Source organism: Cuculus canorus, chromosome 2 (assembly GCF_017976375.1).
Source record: "Cuculus canorus isolate bCucCan1 chromosome 2, bCucCan1.pri, whole genome shotgun sequence".
NCBI classification, from domain to species: Eukaryota; Metazoa; Chordata; class Aves; order Cuculiformes; family Cuculidae; genus Cuculus; species Cuculus canorus.
The window spans coordinates 80,038,793-80,044,792 of NC_071402.1; positions in this window are offsets into that span (position 1 = coordinate 80,038,793).

Genomic DNA, 6,000 nt, shown 5'->3' on the forward strand with positions numbered 1-6,000 from the left:
TATTACTTGTAAGTTAATCACTCAGCTACAGCACTTTGGAAGCATTTTCAACATGTTTAGAGAGCAAATGAAATATTACCGCATAATATGGACAAATTTTTTTCACAATCAGAAAATTTAGTTTGGTTTCTTTTTAGAATGATGATGTCTTTCTTGTCTTTCAAACTTTTCACTGCTGTTGTTATAGTGACTACTTAATAGAGCCCATTTTGGGAGGGTAAATATTCCTGCTAAGAAAAAGTCTCTGAAGAAATGTTGTCACACTCACTTAAAATTTTGTGTAACTCCTGTTTTTAGGACATTTTCAGTCCAGAGGAATGACCTCTGAGAAGATAGTAATGGATATTAATTTAAGAGCTAGGCATAATGAAAACTCTCATTTTGATTTTAAATATATGCTGTTGAAGCTAGCCAGATAATTCATGTTTGTTTACAAATAATTATTTTTATTCATTTAAATATATGTAGAATACAAAATTCATAATGATATTCTAATTGTAAAAAAACTGTTGATGCTCTGACTTTGTAGTTGCTTCTTGGGGAGCAAATTATTGACAAGAAGCTGAACAGTTTTCTCTGAGGAAGAATTTAATAGCATAGTATGCACGGTTACAAGCTTGAATCAGCCCTGAAACTTACCTAAACTAAGTCAAGTGCCATGAAGCAACTAAGTAAGGTACTGCTATAACAATTTTACTCCAATTTTCACTTCAGTCTTATCTTCCTTCTCCCTCTTTCTTTCCCTGTTTCTGGCTATGTATTCCAACCCACTCATGATAGCTGTAATGGATGTTTGGAAACATGATAAACTAGATCCAAGGTCTCACCCAGATGAAATAAAATTGAGATAAATTAACTGAGTCTCAACCATCTGGCTGCATACACACTCATATTGGCACAAAGGAGACAAAGGACTTGTAGCATCTCTGGATTAGCTTAGTTTAAACTATGGCGGTACAGCACTTTCAGGCAAAATAAAGCACCATGATACCTTCAAAGAGCAGCAATGTTAAATAATGTCAGCAAATTGCTGAGCAAGAAAAATTAGTCAAAATGTTTTTTCTACAAATATGGATCACCTGAAATATTTGGCAAATTTTCTTTCGAAATTATTCCAAGTGTAGTTTTTATGTTAAAACTAAGCACAATACATTTTTACAATTCTGTTCTCCATAAAAAGTTTGGGTATTTTTTGTTTGTTTTGGTTTTTTTTTGGTATTTTTTTAAGAATTCTTTATATCTGATAGCAGCAAAGCAATTATTTGCACTGTTGCACCCTGGCTATATACAAATCATAAAACCTTTTAAAGTGAGTTCTGCCATATCTGCCTATGATGATATTTTCTGTGTCATTTTAAAGCCTGTGAAAGTTTGAGAACAATCTCTTTTTAAGACAATATATTACAGTTAATAGTCTGACATGTATGGTTTAATTATGTGAGAGTCTGGGAATGCAAACAGATGTTCGAAGATAATCCATGCAAAATAGCATTAATAGAAGTGTATGTTTTAAAATGTAGAACGTTTCCTTAAGATTTCTTTTCTGGAAATTTTAAAGGTTCCCATGGAAACTTGACACCAAATTCTTTTTGCGTCCTTTGAAATGGTACTCCTAAATCCAGTGTGGTGGGTTTTAACGTTGAGCTGATGTTAACTCTTTGCACTCACCCTAAGAATTACACAAGGTTTAGACATACTTATGCAAAATAACCAAAAGTATCTTGCCTAATTTGAAAGGTTTTTTTTTTATTCAGCCTTTTATTATTGTAATTTTTTGTACTATTTATACTTTAGAGACTAAAAATAGAAGATTTGTAGGCTGGGTCTACTGGTAAATTAAACGGTGCCCAGGAATGCCCTACATCACCAAACCTTTAGAGCAATAGCTTGTGTGCTTCAGCGCTGTGCCAACTGACACTCCCTGAGATTATCCATGTGTGCAGTCTAGAGTGATCATTTTCAGGAATCATTCCCAACTGGGAGCTTTTGTGGGAGTCTGTTTAGAAGAACAGGGAAGTTTAATATTATGGATATAGGCTGTTCAGTGGCAACTGGCCTCAACTCTGGAGAATGGTCTCAGGCATATTTAGTTTACTAATGAGAACATAGTCATAGCATAACATATCTTGGCAAAATTAACTTAGTATTTGATACATAATTTCCTGTGTCTGCTTCTAATGTGTATATTGTTTTATATTATTGTTCAGGATTCTTGAGTGTATGTGTATTCTAAATTTCTCCAGCAAGGAACGCTAGTAATTTTTTAAAGCCAACATTCTTTAGGTGATCTTTGCTTATTTCCACTTGGATCACGTTGCACGCCTGGGTCTATACAATATCCGGGACTACCCATTTCTTAAGATGCAGAAAATGGAGTGATCCTAGCCACTTCCCATTTCCTATTTAGATGGACAAAGTGCAAAAGATCAAATTATTCAATATTTTCACCTTTATTAAGCTGAAATTTCTTTTAGCTGGAAAGAAATCTCATATTCTATTGTCTCTTTCAGTAGTATTACACGAGTTTCCATTTCTGAAAAATGACTAAAACAGAAGTCTAAGCTAACGTAGGTTTGCAATGCTGTGAACACATGCAGCTTGAGCAATGGTATATGTATTCTTTTTCTCATGTATAGTCTTAATAGTTGTACACACTGAATACTAAACACATTTTTCAGCAATAGCTTATTGCTTGTTGGCCACAACATTTGGCTTATAACAGCAGCATGTTAGATGCTGTTACCTGGGATAATGGGAAGCCCCAGCTAGAAGAAACCTAGCCTCCCACTGACTAATGATCTATCATTCTTCCAGCCATAGTGTTCCCACTCACATTGCCTTGTACTAGCCCTGAGATCTGAAGGCTCTGGGTTTTCATCTTTTGTTTGATGTAAAAGGTCACAACTCTACTCAAACACCAAGGAGTCCTCCAGAGTTTTGTCAGTCTGAGCATTTAGGGAATGACAATGTCCTCAGGAAAACTGACTCAAAATTCCATGTTTTCCATCAAAATTGAGATCAAATTCCTCAGGTGTTTTTTGTATTCAGATATGGCATAGTGCTGTAACTGTGTAAAAATACTGTGATTATGCAGTAGTTACAATATTCTTTTACTTTATTTGAGCTGTTAATTGTGGTATTATATTAATCATAATGTTATATTGGTTTTTTAAATAAGGCATAAGTAAAAATAAATTCTATTTGAAGGTGTATCTGTTATAACTTATCTGTATAGAACTATCTTCAAATGTCATACTGCTAAGGCTTGTGAAGTTTTCCTACACAATGCCATGGGTAATGTTTCAGATTGTTTTTAACCTAATTATATTGTTTCTGTCATTTTACTGTAGTGCAGAGCACTGCAGGCTGTTTTTCCTTTTGGGGTTTTATCATCTAAGCTGTCACATTGCATACCTGATAAAAGCACAGAGCTCAGTGTAATTTGTTTGCTTACAAAGTTGTCTTGAGGAGGCTCAAAAAAGCCTTACACAATTGAGAATGTGAAGTGTCAGCAGATGGAAAAAGAGATAAAAGGACTGAGAAAGGGACTGTTTTCACTGGGTCCCAAAATGTCTCAGTGAAACAAGAAGAAACAAACAGATTAATGCAAATCTGTAAATTTAAGGCCCCAAAAGATGACTAGGCAAAAAAAATTAAAACTCAGTTTAGTCATATAATAAATTTTTAATCAGTGAGTTGATGTTCCCACAGTAGAAATGATGGCTATAATACCACAGAGTTTCTCTTTACCAAAGTATAGTTTGTTTCTGTGTTTTGTGCAGAAAGTTCTGTAAAGTACTTTTTTCCAGGCTCATAAAAGAGGATGAGCTTTTCTTAATCAACGTTCATGTTTTACCTTCGACTAACTTATCTCTAAAAATGTTCATTTGCTGTGTTTACATAATGAGATGAGTCAAAAAACTTGTTCTCCTAAGTAATTCACAGATATTGTAAATTTCAATAATTTCACATTTACCCCATGTTAATACCAGAGACAATTCAAGTGACTTCAGGTGGTCTTCTTGTCTCTTCAGCATGTATAAAATGTACAGATTCAATTGCTAAAACCTGTAATTGCTTCATTTTTAAAAATATCTAAGAATTAACTATAATTTTATTAAATTTATGCAGCTGGAATTATCTGTACTCATAATATGCACAGCTTTAGAATGTATTAACTCTTGTCTGAGGTAGCTTTCACAAAATGAATCGTGGTTGTTTCTTAAAAGCCTGGCTGGAAGCCCGTGAATGCTGTTATGCAGTGTCAAAAAGAGGGAGGAATATTTCTAGCAATGCATATTATCGTGTCCTTATGTCACTATGGGCAACAAAGATTGTAGTAAGCTAGGCAATGCATTGAGCTCTTATAATGCATATGAGAGTCCTTGGCTGAATGGGATCCTGAAAACTGATCTAATTTATCCTCCAGGCATGGGTAAGCTCAGCTAAACTGAAGTCACTTCCGATAACATTTGTGAGGACCATTCATTGCAAATACTTATTTTGGTTGTGCTGTTTTCCTACTCCTACAGAGTCCTGGAATTGCCTATAAAGACTTAGGGAGAGCCTCTGCTTCTGGTGATAGGTCAATTCTTCTTGCACTTTCAGTTACTTTGATCTTTCATTTTTTTCAGGCACAACTGAGTCTTGCACATGCTTAAGAATTGTAAATATTGTAGAATAATTTGGGGGGAAGAAATAACTAATCTGAAATCTCATTCACATACAAAGTATAAATATGACAATTTTTATCTCTGCATACACCAGAAATATATCCATATGGAGATTTTATCATCTGTATTGTTGTAGATGTACAAGAATTATATAAAATCATTCACAGCCTTAATACAGTTCCAGCTTCCCAGTTCAAAATGATATCTGACCATCTCTGTAGGACAATTCAGAAATTGTGATCATCTGAGCTGCCTTAATTAATGAGGGTTTAAAATTGAAGATTGTGGTGATTCTCCTTGCAGGTTTTCTAGTTTCCTTTTTGTAAAGCTGTAAGGCTTGAAGCTTGCCTTTTTTCAGATTGTTGTATCAGTTTGGCTTGAAGAAGAGAATAAGGAATTTCCTACAGCTGGATATATTAATTTCTAGTTGATATCAGTGGGAGAAGCACTGATCACTGATAAGTGACATATGTCTTGGCTGAGATATTTGGTTTAGAATGTTCGTTCACTTTATTTTTCCCCTTAACATAGCTGATATCCTAAAAACATTTTTCATATATATACATAAAAACATGTCAGAGACTACCTGTTATAATTATGATACATAGTGAATTTCCAAGATTAAATAAGGTAAAAATTCTCTTTGCTGCCAGCCCTTGCCTGCTCTACTTTTTCAATCTATTTGATAAATGATGAAATAAAAATATTACAGAAATAAGTATGAAATTACTGTGACTTTTCTATGTTAATCTTAGCATTTAAGTGCATTTGAGTATGCTGAGCAAATAATGACAGAATCACAGAATGGCAGAGGCTGGAAGGGACCTCTGGAGGTCCTCTAGTTTAATGTCCCTGCGAAAGCAGGTTACATACAGCAGGTTGCACAGGAATGCAGGTTTTGAAGGAATTTTCCATATTGAATTGGACAAAAATGATGAAAACAATGGAGGTAAAAACCCTTTCCAGGTCAGCATCTGTGGAGCACAAGCTTTCTCCCTGGAATAGGTAACAGTTTAAACTGTCTCATATCAAACCCATCATGACAGTCTCAGGTCCTCTCTACTTGGCAAACAAATTCCATGTGATTAGTGCATAAGGTATCCTCTTTTAGCTGTGCACTGTGCCACAGAAGGCCTATGAGTGCTCTGAAGATCTTCCAGCATTTATCAAGTTCCAGAACAAAACCTACAGATTAAGTTTGAGGTTTTTTTGTTTTTTAATCTGGAGAAAGCAAGGTGCAGGATGCAGCAGATGACAAATGTGAGAAGGAAAAAATTTTCTTCATAGAAGGCCTATAGCAATCTCGAAACCTATAAACCCCTGTCTG